Raw genomic sequence first — 15,473 nt, 5'->3', positions numbered from 1 at the left:
TGACTACGTTTTGAACCATCTCCTGTGACACTAGTTATAGATTCCGATGCTTCACTTCAGGTTTACTGTATCCTGCTGACCTTCTTATTGACGATGAAACACGTAAATTGCATCGGAATTAAATACAAAATGCACAATGCCGACTTAAGTACAAAAAGAATGGGTCTTCTTACTGTCTATGTTTTGAACCATTCCTGTGACACTAGTTATAGATTCCGATGCTTCACTTCAGGTTTACTGTATCCCTCTGACCCTCTTATTGACAATGAAACACAGAAATTGCATCCTAATTAAATACAAAAGGCACATTGCCGACTCAAATACAAGAAGACTGGCTCTTCTTAGTGTCTATGTTTTGAACCATTTCTGTGACACTAGTTATAGATTCCGATGCTTCACTTCAGTTTTACTGTATAACTCTGACCTTCTTAATGACGAAGAAAACACAGATATTGCATCGGAATTAAATACAAAACGCACAATGCCGACTTCAATACAAGAAGACTGACCCTTCTTACTGTCTATGTTTTGAACCATTCCTGTGACACTAGTTATAGATTCCGATGCTTCGACTTCAGGTTTACTGTATCCCACTGACCTTCTTATTGACGATGAAACACAGAAATTGCATCGGAATTTAATACAAAAGGCACAATGCCGACTCAAGTACAAGTAGACTGGCTCTTCTTACTGTCTATGTTTTGAACCATTTCTGTGACACTAGTTATAGATTCCGATGCTTCATTTCAGGTTTACTGTATCCCTTGGACCTTCTTATTGACGATGAAACACAGAAATTGCATCGGAATGAAATACAAAAGGCTCAATGCCGACATAAGTACAAGAAGACTGACCTTTCTTACTCTCTATGCTTTGAAACATTCCTGTGACACTAGTTATAGATTCCGATGCTTCACTTCAGGTTTACTGTACCCCTTGGACCTTCTTATTGACGATGAAACACAGAAATTTCATCGGAATTAAATACAAAAGGCACAATGCCGACTTAAGTACTAGAAGACTGACTCATCCAACTGTCTAAGTTTGAACCATTCCTGTGATACTAGTTATTGATTTTGATGCTACACTTCAGTTTTACTGTATCCCTCTGACCTTCTTATTGACGATGAAACACAGAAATTGCATCGGAATGGAATACAAAAGGCACAATGCCGGACTTAAGTAAAAGAAGACTGTCTCTTCATACTGACTGTTTTGAACCATTCCTGTGACACTAGTTATAGATACCGATGCTTCACTTCAGGTTTACTGTATCCCTCTGACCTTCGTATTGACGATGAAACACAGAAATTGCATCGGAATTAAATACAAAAGGCACAATGCCATCTTAAGTACAAAAAGACTGACTCTTCTTACTGTCTATGTTTCGAACCTTTCCTGTGACACTAGTTATAGATTCCGATGCTTGACTTTAGGTTTACTGATTCCTCTGACCTTCTTATAGACAAATAAACACATAAATTGCATCAGAATTAAATACAAAAGGCACAATGCCGACTCAAGTACAAGAAGACTGGCTCTTCTTACTGTCTATGGATTTAAACCATTTCTGTGACACTAGTTATAGATTCCGATGCTTCACTTCAGGTTTACTGTATCCCTCTGACCTTCGTATTGACGATGAAACACAGAAATTGCATCGGAATTAAATGCAAATGGCAAAATGCCGACTTAAGTACAAAAGAGTGACTCTTCTTACTGTCTATGATTTGAACCATTCCTGTGACACTAGTTATAGATTCCGATGCTTCACTTCAGGTTTACTGTATCCCTGTGAGCTTCTTATTGACGATGAAACACAGAAATTGCATCGGAATTATATACAAAAGGCACAATGCCGACTTAAGTACAAGAAGTCTGACTCTTCCTACTGTCAATGTTTTGAACCAATCCTGTGACACTAGTTATAGATTCCGATGGTTTACTTCAGGTTTACTATATCCCTCTGACCTTCTTATTGACGATCAAACACAGAAAATTCATCGGAATTAAATACAAAAGGCACAATGCCGACTCAAGTACAAGCCGACTGGCTCTTCTTACTGGCTATGTTTTGAGCCATTCCTGTGACACTAGTTATAGATTCCGATGCTTCACTTCAGGTTTACTGTATCCAGCTGACCTTCTTATTGACGATGAAGCACAGAAATTGCATGGGAATTAAATACAAAAGGCAAAATGCCGACTTAAGTACAAGAAGACTGACTCTTCTTACTGTCTATGATTTGAACCATTCCTGTGACACTAGTTACAGGTTCCCATGCTTCACTTCAGTTTTACTGTATCCCTCTGACCTTCTTATTGACGATGAAACACTGAAATTGCATCGGAATTAAATACAAAAGGCACAATGCCGACTTAAGTAGAAGAAGACTGACTCTTCCTACTGTCTATGATTTGAATCATTCCTGTGACACTAGTTTTAGATTCCGATGCTTCACTTCAGGTTTTCTGTTTCCCTCTGACCTCTTTATCGACGATGAAACACAGAAATTGCATCTTAATTAAATACAAAAGGCACAATGCCGACTTAAGTACAAGAAGACTGACTCTTCTTATTGTCAATGTTTTCTACCATTCCGGTGACATTAGTTATAGATTCCGATGATTCACTTCAGGTAACTGTATCCAGCTGACCTTCTTATTGACGACGAAACACAGAAATAGCATCTTAATTGAATACAAAAGGCACAATGCCGACTTCAGTGCAACAACACTAACTCATCTGACAGTCAATGGTTTGAACCATTCCTGTTACACTAGTTATAGATTCCGATGCTTCACTTCGGGTTTACTGTATCCCTCTGACCTTCTTCTTAGCGATGAAACACGTAAATTGCATCGGAATTAAAGACAAAATGCACAATGCCGACTTAAGTACAAAAAGAATGGGTCTTCTTACTGTCTATGTTTTGAACCATTCCTGTGACACTAGTTATAGATTTCGATGCTTCACTTCAGGTTTACTTTATCCCTCTGACCTTCTTATTGACAATGAAACACAGAAATTGCATCCTAATTAAATACAAAAGGCACAATGCCGACTCAAGTACAAGATGACTGGCTATTCTTACTGTCTATGTTTTGAACCATTTCTGTGACACTAGTTATAGATTCCGATGTTTCACTTCAGTTTTACTGTATAACTCTGACCTTATTAATGACGTAGAAACACAAATATTGCATCGGAATTAAATACAAAAGGCACAATGAGGACTTCAGTACAAGAAGACTGACCCTTCTTAATGTCTATGTTTTGAACCGTTCCTGTGACACTAGTTATAGATTCCGATGCTTCACTTCAGGTTTACTGTATCCCTCTGACCTTCTTATTGACGACGAAACACAGAAATTGCATCGGAATTTAATACAAAACGCACAATGCAGACTCAAGTACAAGAAGACTGGCTCTTCTTACTGTCTATGTTTTGAACCATTTCTGTGACACTAGTTATAGATTCCGATGCATCCCTTCAGGATTACTGTATCCCTGTGACCTTCTTATTGACGAAGAAACACAGATATTGCATCGGAATTAAATACAAAAGGCACAATGCCGACTTAAGTACAAGAAGACTGACCCTTCTTACTGTCTATGTTTTGAACCGTTCCTGTGACACTAGTTATAGATACCGATGCTTCACTTCAGGTTTACTGTATCCCTCTGACCTTCGTATTGACCATGAAACACAGAAATTGCATCGGAATTAAACACAAAAGGCACAATGCCATCTTAAGTACAAAAAGACTGACTCTTCTTACTGTCTATGTTTCGAACCTTTCCTGTGACACTAGTTATAGATTCCGATGCTTGACTTTAGGTTTACTGATTCCCTCTGACCTTCTTATAGACAAAGAAACACATAAATTGCATCGGAATTAAATACAAAAGGCACAATGCCGACACAAGTACAAGAAGACTGGCTCTTCTTACTGTCTATGATTTAAACCATTTCTGTGACACTAGTTATAGATTCCGATGCTTCACTTCAGGTTTTCTGTATCCCTCTGACCTTCTTATTGACGTAGAAACACAGATATTGCATCGGAATTAAATACAAAAGGCACAATGACGAGTTAAGTACAAGAAGACTGTCCCATCCCACTGTCTTTGTTTTGAACCATTCCTGTGACACTAGTTAAAGATTCCGATGCTTCAGTTCAGGTTCACTGTATCCCTCTGACCTTGGTATTGACGATGAAAGACAGAAATTGCATCGGAATTAAATACAAATGGCAAAATGCCGACTTAAGTACAAAAAGAGTGACTCTTCTTACTGTCCATGATTTGAACCATTCCTGTGACACTAGTTATAGATTCCGATGCTTCACTTCAGGTTTACTGTATCCCTGTGAGCTTCTTATTGACGAGGAAACACAGATATTGCATCGGAATTATATACAAAAGGCACAATGCCGACTCAAGTACAAGACGACTGGCTCTTCTTACTGTCTATGTTTTGAGCCATTCCTGTGACACTCGTTATAGATTCCGATGCTTCACTTCAGGTTTACTGTATCCAGCTGACCTTCGTATTGACGATGAAACACTGAAATTGCATCGGAATTAAATACAAAAGGCACAATGCCGACTTAAGTAGAAGAAGACTGACTCTTCCTACTGTCTATGATTTGAACCATTCCTGTGACACTAGTTATAGATTCCGATGCTTCACTTCAGGTTTTCTGTATCCCTCTGACCACTTTATCGACGATGAAACTCAGAAATTGCATCTTAATTAAATACAAAAGGCACAATGCCGACTTAAGTACAAGAAGACTGACTCTTCTTATTGTCAATTTTTTCTACCATTCCGGTGACATTAGTTATAGATTCCGATAATTCAATTCAGTTAACTGTATCCAGCTGACCTTCTTATTGACGACGAAACACAGAAATTGCATGGTAATTATATACAAAAGGCACAATGCCGACAGAAGTACAAGAAGACTGACTCTTCTTACTGTCTATGTTTTGAACCATTCCTGTGGCACTAGTTATAGATTCCGATGCTTCACTTCAGGTTTACTGTCTCCCTGTGAGCTTCTTATTGACGATGAAACACAGAAATTGCATCGGAATTATATACAAAAGGCACAATGCCGACTTAAGTACAAGAAGACTGACTCTTCTTACAGTCAATGTTTGAACCATTCCTGTTACACTAGCTATAGATTCCGATGCTTTACTTTAGGTTTACTGTATCCCTCTGACCTTCTTATTGACGATCAAACACAGAAAATTCATCGGAATTAAATACAAAAGGCACAATGCCGACTCAAGTACAAGAAGACAGGCTCTTCTTACTGTCTATGATTTGAGCCATTCCTGTGACACTAATTATAGATTCCGATGCTTCACTTTAGGTTTACTGTATCCATCTGACCTTCTTATTGACGATGAAGCACAGAAATTGCATCGGAATTAAATACAAAAGGCAAAATGCCGTCTTAAGTACAAGAAGACTGACTCTTCTTACTGTCTATGATTTGAACGATTCCTGTGACACTAATTATAGGTTCCCATGCTTCACTTCAGTTTTACTGTATCCCTCTGACCTTCTTATTGACGATGAAACACAGTAATTGCATCGGAATTAAATACAAAAGGCACAATGCCGACTTAAGTACAAGAAGACTGACTCTTCCTACTGTCTATGTTTTGAACCATTCCTGTGACACTAGTTATAGATTCCGAAGCTTCACTTCAGGTTTACTGTATCCCTTTCACCTTCCTATTGGCGATGAAACACAGAAATTGCATCTTAATTAAATACAAAAGGCGCAATGCCGACTTAAGTACAAGATAACTGACTCTTCCTACTGACTACGTTTTGAACCATTCCTGTGACACTAGTTATAGATTCCGATGCTTCACTTCAGGTTTACTGTATCAAGCTGACCTTCTTATTGACGATGAAGCACAGAAATTGCATCGGAATTAAATACAAAAGGCAAAATGCAGATTTAAGGTCAAGAAGACTGACTCTCCTTACTGTCTATGATTTGAACCATTCCTGTGACACTAGTTATAGGTTCCCATGCTTCACTTCAGTTTTACTGTATCCCTCTGACCTTCTTATTGACGATGAAACACAGAAATTGCAAGGGAATTAAATACAAAAGGCACAATGCCGACATAAGTACAAGAAAACTGACTCTTCCTAATGTCTATGTTTTGAAACAATCCTGTGACACTAGTTATAGATTCCGATGCTTCACTTCAGGTTTACTGTATCCCTGTGACCTTCTTAATGACGAAGAAACACAGATATTGCATCGGAATTAAATACAAAAGGCACAATGCCGACTTCAGTACAAGAAGACTGACCCTTCTTACTGACTATGTTTTGAACCATTCCGATGCTTCACTACAGGTTTACTGTATCCCTCTGACCTTCTTATTGACGATGAAACACAGAAATTGCATCGGAATTTAATACAAAAGGCACAATGCCGACTCAAGTACAAGAAGACTGGCTCTTCTTACTGTCTATGTTTTGAACCATTTCTGTGACACTAGTTATAGATTCCGATGCATCCCTTCAGGATTACTGTATCCCTGTGACCTTCTTATTGACGAAGAAACAGAGATATTGCATCGGAATCAAATACAAAAGGCACAATGCCGACTTAAGTACAAGAAGACTGACCCTTCCTACTGTCTAAGCTTTGAACCATTCCTGTGACAGTAGTTATAGATACCGATGCTTCACTTCAGGTTTACTGTATCCCTCTGACCTTCGTATTGACGATGAAACACAGAAATTGCATCGGAATTAAATACAAATGGCACAATGCCGACTTAAGAACAAAAAGAGTGACTCTTCTTACTGTCTATGTTTTGAACCATTCCTGTGACACTAGTTATAGATTGCGATGCTTCACTTCAGGTTTACTGTATCCCTCTGACCTTCTTATTGACGATCAAACAGAGAAAATTCATCGGAATTAAATACAAAAGGCACAATGCCGACTCAAGTACAAGAAGACAGGCTCTTCTTACTGTCTATGATTTGAGCCGTTCCTGTGACACTAATTATAGATTCCGATGCTTCACTTTAGGTTTACTGTATCCATCTGACCTTCTTATTGACGAAGAAGCACAGAAATTGCATCGGAATTAAATACAAAAGGCAAAATGCCGACTTAAGTACAAGAAGACTGACTCTTCTTACTGTCTATGATTTGAACGATTCCTGTGACACTAATTATAGGTTCCCATGCTTCACTTCAGTTTTACTGTATCCCTCTGACCTTCTTATTGGCGATGAAACACAGAAATTGCATCGGAATTAAATACAAAAGGCACAATGCCGACTTAAGTACAAGAAGACTGACTCTTCCTAATGCCTATGTTTTGAACCATTCCTGTGACACTAGTTATAGATTCCGAAGCTTCACTTCAGGTTTACTGTATCCCTTTCACCTTCCTATTGGCGATGAAACACAGAAATTACATCTTAAATAAATACAAAAAGCGCAATGCCGACTTAAGTACAAGATAACTGACTCTTCCTACTGACTACGTTTTGAACCATTCCTGTGACACTAGTTATAGATTCCGATGCTTCACTTCAGGTTTACTGTATCCAGCTGACCTTCTTATTGACGATGAAGCACAGAAATTGCATCGGAATTAAGTACAAAAGGCAAAATGCAGATTTAAGGTCAAGAAGACTGACTCTTCTTACTGTCTATGATTTGAACCATTCCTGTGACACTAGTTATAGGTTCCCATGCTTCACTTCAGTTTTACTGTATCCCTCTGACCTTCTTATTGACGATGAAACACAGAAATTGCATCGGAATTAAATACAAAAGGCACAATGCCGACATAAGTACAAGAAGACTGACTCTTCCTAATGTCTATGTTTTGAACCAATCCTGTGACACTAGTTATAGATTCCGATGCTTCACTTCAGGTTTACTGTATGCCTCTGACCATTTTATTGACGATGAAACACAGAAATAGCACCTCAATTAAATACAAAAGGCACAATGCCGACTTCAGTACAAGAACACTAACTTATCTTACTGTCAATGGTTTGAACCATTCCTGTGACACTAGTTATAGATTCCGATACTTCACTTCAGGTTTACTGTATCCCTGTGACCTTCTTAATGACGAAGAAACACAGATATTGCATCGGAATTAAATACAAAAGGCGCAATGCCGACTTCAGTACAAGAAGACTGACCCTTCTTACTGTCTATGTTTTGAACCATTTCTGTGACACTAGTTATAGATTCCGATGCATCCCTTCAGGATTACTGTATCCCTGTGACCTTCTTATTGACGAAGAAACACAGAAATTGCATCGGAATCAAATACAAAAGGCACAATGCCGACTTAAGTACAAGAAGACTGACTCTTCTTACTGTCAATGATTTGAACCATTCCTGTGACACTAGTTATAGATTCCGATGGTTTACTTCAGGTTTACTATATCCCTCTGACCTTCTTATTGACGATCAAACACAGAAAATTCATCGGAATTAAATACAAAGGGCACAATGCCGTCTCAAGTACAAGACGACTGGCTCTTCTTACTGTCTATGTTTTGAGCCATTCCTGTGACACTAGTTATAGATTCCGATGCTTCACTTCAGGTTTACTGTATCCAGCTGACCTTCTTATTGACGATGAAGCACAGAAATTGCATCGGAATTAAATACAAAAGGCAAAATGCCGACTTAAGGGGATAGGGAATCACCTATCCCCGCAATGTTAATATATGCCTACTATAGGGAACATTTTCTCACAAACTACTTTAGACAGAGAGGTAAAAATTTTACTGTATGTGCATTCATATGTTACAACAATACTGAAACAACAGTTTATTGTCAAAGTATTTTCTTACAGAGATATTGTACATTTATTTTTAAGTAAATTTTTTCCATCGCTTTTTACTAGACTATCACCCCTAAGTCTTTTGTAAATCAAGTAATTAAAAAATCGTTGTTTCAGTATGTAATAGGGACCTATGTCACTACGTCATAAAAATTTCTGAGATAATGTTCCTAGATGAAGTAAAAAGTAAACTTTCGGGAAACGGAGAAAGAAGATAAAACATTCCTGATCCGTAGCTAATACCCCCTTCACAGTCTTCATAATCATCTTCAAGTCTTCTTTTGGCACCCCTCTGCACCTGTCTTGCTTTTTTCACTAATGTCTTGATTATATTATCAGCATGCCTTAGTCTGTGCTGATCTAAAAAGAACATAGCACGTACCGTACGGGAACCAACACACATACCCAACTTTTGAAGGACCTTGCATTTAGTTATATTTCCAAGATTGAAGGTTGCCACAGCATCATACACACCAAAATGTAGTGTATTAATTCCGACAAACACTGTTTTTGGGAGACGATGCCATATCACACTATTCAAGCACTCGTTGGGGTTCTGCGTTTTTCCGTGAAGACATTTCATCAGAAGACTTCTGTCAGCCAGATCTCTGAAAATGGGCTTTATTTCTGCCATGATGGCTGATGGTAGACTGTGGTGGTGAATGTATTTCTCTCCTGTTGTTAGTCCCCTATTGTATTTACACCAGCTGTTTTCACCTTTGGGGCACAAACCATGTTGTGGATGCTCATCCGTGGATGCGGTGTGGAAATATAAAGCCCATATAGCTCTCCTCATTTCTTCAAGATTGCCTGTATTTTGCCTGATTGCAAGGCCATAGCAGTTCTGAATGTGGTCTATTATGGAATCAGTCAATCTTCCTCTGCCATCCAAGGTTTTCCCATCATCTAGTTTTTTCCCTTTCATAACTGATTTTAACCTTCTCAGCCTGGCACCCATTCTCTTCTGCACATGTCCTACACATTCAAGTTTGCTTATATTTACACTGTTCCCATATGGTTTGCTTTCCAAAACTTCTTTGAATGCTTTAGAGTCACCATCTCCCAGATATTTGACATAGCGAACATTATACCACCGTGAAGAGCGATGAAAAATTTTCTTCACCCCAGCAACCTCCATGCCACCACTACTACCATAATAATTAGCAATACAGTCATCACTGTGTTCATTTTTCAGCCTGCCTGTGCACCTACAGTATTTAGACATTATTGCAACATCAATAACCTTGCCAGTATCAACACTAGTTGCTGTTACAACACCATTGTTGGAGGTGTGGCCCCTTTTCTGCCACGTGCCATCAAACGCCACTGTGAGGTCACGACTGCCGTCATTTTCTTCCACTGCTTCTTCCACAGCAACCTGCATTGACTTCTGTGCTACATCTTCAACTGCAGATCCTGCTACATAATTGTAAGCTTCAAACTTTGAAGGTGCACTTGGAAGATTTAGAACACCACATAGCATATCACCAGCTGCTTTGCCCTTACCAATTGCTCGCAATCCATAAACTAACCTAATATTTACACCATAAAGTTCAGTTTTCTTGTATCCATTATTTACAGTTACTGAAACCGAACTTGGAAACTTACAGCTGTATTTACAAACACTGCATATTAAATTAAACTGGGCAGCCAGGCCAACATGGGATTCTACTTTCAGAAAAACGTTTCCATGACATTTTTTGCAGCACAAACTGTTTTCAAGAGCTTCACACAATATATTCGTATCAACGAGTTCAAAAACTTCATTCCCTCTATCAAGTAAATTATATTTCTCTTCCAAATCTCTTAGTTTTTTATGAGAAGCACTGTTTTCATTTGGTGTAAGTTCGTTCGGCAAATCAGTAATAAGTGGATTCACATTTTCCAACAGTGATGATGATGAACCGCTTTGCTTTGCTAATGAATCATTATTTCTTTTCTTTTGCCAGTTCACACGCTTTTTAAATACTTTTGCTTTAGCTCTAGGCATTTTCACTGCGAAAAATGAAGCACTAAACACAAAATAACTCAACAACAACTACTTTCTTATATCACACTGTTTACAAAACAGTCCCACCACAAAGTCAAAGAGTAACTTGAGGAAACCAGAGAGAAACATTTTCGGGCAACTAGTGTATAAATAGTCGCTGGAAACCGGGATATTTGAATTCATGTCACTTTAAAGGTACTGCCAAAAAGTTCATGGTCAGCCACGAGAGACGTGTGTAACTAAAGCGCAATACCCGATCTCACAAATATATAAAAATAAAATAGTTATAATTGTAGTAGAACTATGTATGATACGTCATTTTAAAGAGGAAACATGGCAGAATATAATACGCCAATAAAAAAAAATTCGATTTTTTAACCCAAAATCCGATTCCGTATCCCCTTAAGTACAAGAAGACTGACTCTTCTTACTGTCTATGATTTGAACCATTCCTGTGACACTAGTTACAGGTTCCCATGCTTCACTTCAGTTTTACTGTATCCCTCTGACCTTCTTATTGACGATGAAACACAGAAATTGCATCGGAATTAAATACAAAAGGCACAATGCCGACTTAAGTACAAGAAGACTGACTCTTCCTACTGTCTATGTTTTGAACCAATCCTGTGACACTAGTTTTAGATTCCGATGCTTCACTTCAGGTTTTCTGTATCCCTCTGACCTCTTTATTGACGATGAAACACAGAAATTGCATCTTAATTAAATACAAAAGGCTCAGTGCCGACTTAAGTACAAGAACACTAACTCATCTTACTGTCAACGGTTTGAACCGTTCCTGTTACACTAGTTATAGATTCCGATACTTCACTTCAGGTTTACTGTATCCCTGTGACCTTCTTAATGACGAAGAAACACAGATATTGCATCGGAATTAAATACAAAAGGCACAATGCCGACTTAAGTACAAGAAGACTGACTCTTCTTACTGTCAATGTTTGAACCATTCCTGTGACACTAGTTATAGATACCGATGCTTCACTTCAGGTTTACTGTATCCCTCTGACCTTCGTATTGACGATGAAACACAGAAATTGCATCGGTATTAAATACAAATGGCACAATGCCGACTTAAGTACAAAAAGAGTGACTCTTCTTAATGTCTATGTTTGGAACCATTCCTGTGACACTAAGTATAGATTCGGATGCTTCACTTCAGGTTTACTGTATCCCTGTGAGCTTCTTATTGACGATGAAACACAGAAATTGCATCGGAAATATATACAAAAGGCACAATGCCGACTTAAGTACAAGAAGACTGACTCTTCCTACTGTCTATGTTTTGAACCATTCCTGTGACACTAGTTATAGATTCCGAAGCTTCACTTCAGGTTTACTGTATCCCTTTCACCTTCCTATTGGCGATGAAACACAGAAATTGCATCTTAATTAAATACAAAAGGCGCAATGCCGACTTAAGTACAAGATAACTGACTCTTCCTACTGACTACGTTTTGAACCATTCCTGTGACACTAGTTATAGATTCCGATGCTTCACTTCAGGTTTACTGTATCAAGCTGACCTTCTTATTGACGATGAAGCACAGAAATTGCATCGGAATTAAATACAAAAGGCAAAATGCAGATTTAAGGTCAAGAAGACTGACTCTCCTTACTGTCTATGATTTGAACCATTCCTGTGACACTAGTTATAGGTTCCCATGCTTCACTTCAGTTTTACTGTATCCCTCTGACCTTCTTATTGACGATGAAACACAGAAATTGCAAGGGAATTAAATACAAAAGGCACAATGCCGACATAAGTACAAGAAAACTGACTCTTCCTAATGTCTATGTTTTGAAACAATCCTGTGACACTAGTTATAGATTCCGATGCTTCACTTCAGGTTTACTGTATCCCTGTGACCTTCTTAATGACGAAGAAACACAGATATTGCATCGGAATTAAATACAAAAGGCACAATGCCGACTTCAGTACAAGAAGACTGACCCTTCTTACTGACTATGTTTTGAACCATTCCGATGCTTCACTACAGGTTTACTGTATCCCTCTGACCTTCTTATTGACGATGAAACACAGAAATTGCATCGGAATTTAATACAAAAGGCACAATGCCGACTCAAGTACAAGAAGACTGGCTCTTCTTACTGTCTATGTTTTGAACCATTTCTGTGACACTAGTTATAGATTCCGATGCATCCCTTCAGGATTACTGTATCCCTGTGACCTTCTTATTGACGAAGAAACAGAGATATTGCATCGGAATCAAATACAAAAGGCACAATGCCGACTTAAGTACAAGAAGACTGACCCTTCTTACTGTCTAAGCTTTGAACCATTCCTGTGACAGTAGTTATAGATACCGATGCTTCACTTCAGGTTTACTGTATCCCTCTGACCTTCGTATTGACGATGAAACACAGAAATTGCATCGGAATTAAATACAAATGGCACAATGCCGACTTAAGAACAAAAAGAGTGACTCTTCTTACTGTCTATGTTTTGAACCATTCCTGTGACACTAGTTATAGATTGCGATGCTTCACTTCAGGTTTACTGTATCCCTCTGACCTTCTTATTGACGATCAAACAGAGAAAATTCATCGGAATTAAATACAAAAGGCACAATGCCGACTCAAGTACAAGAAGACAGGCTCTTCTTACTGTCTATGATTTGAGCCGTTCCTGTGACACTAATTATAGATTCCGATGCTTCACTTTAGGTTTACTGTATCCATCTGACCTTCTTATTGACGAAGAAGCACAGAAATTGCATCGGAATTAAATACAAAAGGCAAAATGCCGACTTAAGTACAAGAAGACTGACTCTTCTTACTGTCTATGATTTGAACGATTCCTGTGACACTAATTATAGGTTCCCATGCTTCACTTCAGTTTTACTGTATCCCTCTGACCTTCTTATTGGCGATGAAACACAGAAATTGCATCGGAATTAAATACAAAAGGCACAATGCCGACTTAAGTACAAGAAGACTGACTCTTCCTAATGCCTATGTTTTGAACCATTCCTGTGACACTAGTTATAGATTCCGAAGCTTCACTTCAGGTTTACTGTATCCCTTTCACCTTCCTATTGGCGATGAAACACAGAAATTACATCTTAAATAAATACAAAAAGCGCAATGCCGACTTAAGTACAAGATAACTGACTCTTCCTACTGACTACGTTTTGAACCATTCCTGTGACACTAGTTATAGATTCCGATGCTTCACTTCAGGTTTACTGTATCCAGCTGACCTTCTTATTGACGATGAAGCACAGAAATTGCATCGGAATTAAGTACAAAAGGCAAAATGCAGATTTAAGGTCAAGAAGACTGACTCTTCTTACTGTCTATGATTTGAACCATTCCTGTGACACTAGTTATAGGTTCCCATGCTTCACTTCAGTTTTACTGTATCCCTCTGACCTTCTTATTGACGATGAAACACAGAAATTGCATCGGAATTAAATACAAAAGGCACAATGCCGACATAAGTACAAGAAGACTGACTCTTCCTAATGTCTATGTTTTGAACCAATCCTGTGACACTAGTTATAGATTCCGATGCTTCACTTCAGGTTTACTGTATGCCTCTGACCATTTTATTGACGATGAAACACAGAAATAGCACCTCAATTAAATACAAAAGGCACAATGCCGACTTCAGTACAAGAACACTAACTTATCTTACTGTCAATGGTTTGAACCATTCCTGTTACACTAGTTATAGATTCCGATACTTCACTTCAGGTTTACTGTATCCCTGTGACCTTCTTAATGACGAAGAAACACAGATATTGCATCGGAATTAAATACAAAAGGCGCAATGCCGACTTCAGTACAAGAAGACTGACCCTTCTTACTGTCTATGTTTTGAACCATTTCTGTGACACTAGTTATAGATTCCGATGCATCCCTTCAGGATTACTGTATCCCTGTGACCTTCTTATTGACGAAGAAACACAGAAATTGCATCGGAATCAAATACAAAAGGCACAATGCCGACTTAAGTACAAGAAGACTGACTCTTCTTACTGTCAATGATTTGAACCATTCCTGTGACACTAGTTATAGATTCCGATGGTTTACTTCAGGTTTACTATATCCCTCTGACCTTCTTATTGACGATCAAACACAGAAAATTCATCGGAATTAAATACAAAGGGCACAATGCCGTCTCAAGTACAAGACGACTGGCTCTTCTTACTGTCTATGTTTTGAGCCATTCCTGTGACACTAGTTATAGATTCCGATGCTTCACTTCAGGTTTACTGTATCCAGCTGACCTTCTTATTGACGATGAAGCACAGAAATTGCATCGGAATTAAATACAAAAGGCAAAATGCCGACTTAAGGGGATAGGGAATCACCTATCCCCGCAATGTTAATATATGCCTACTATAGGGAACATTTTCTCACAAACTACTTTAGACAGAGAGGTAAAAATTTTACTGTATGTGCATTCATATGTTACAACAATACTGAAACAACAGTTTATTGTCAAAGTATTTTCTTACAGAGATATTGTACATTTATTTTTAAGTAAATTTTTTCCATCGCTTTTTACTAGACTATCACCCCTAAGTCTTTTGTAAATCAAGTAATTAAAAAATCGTTGTTTCA

This window comes from Schistocerca piceifrons, unplaced genomic scaffold (genome assembly GCF_021461385.2).
Source record: "Schistocerca piceifrons isolate TAMUIC-IGC-003096 unplaced genomic scaffold, iqSchPice1.1 HiC_scaffold_2179, whole genome shotgun sequence".
Classification (NCBI taxonomy): Eukaryota; Metazoa; Arthropoda; class Insecta; order Orthoptera; family Acrididae; genus Schistocerca; species Schistocerca piceifrons.
Note: the sequence above shows the minus strand (reverse complement) of the source record.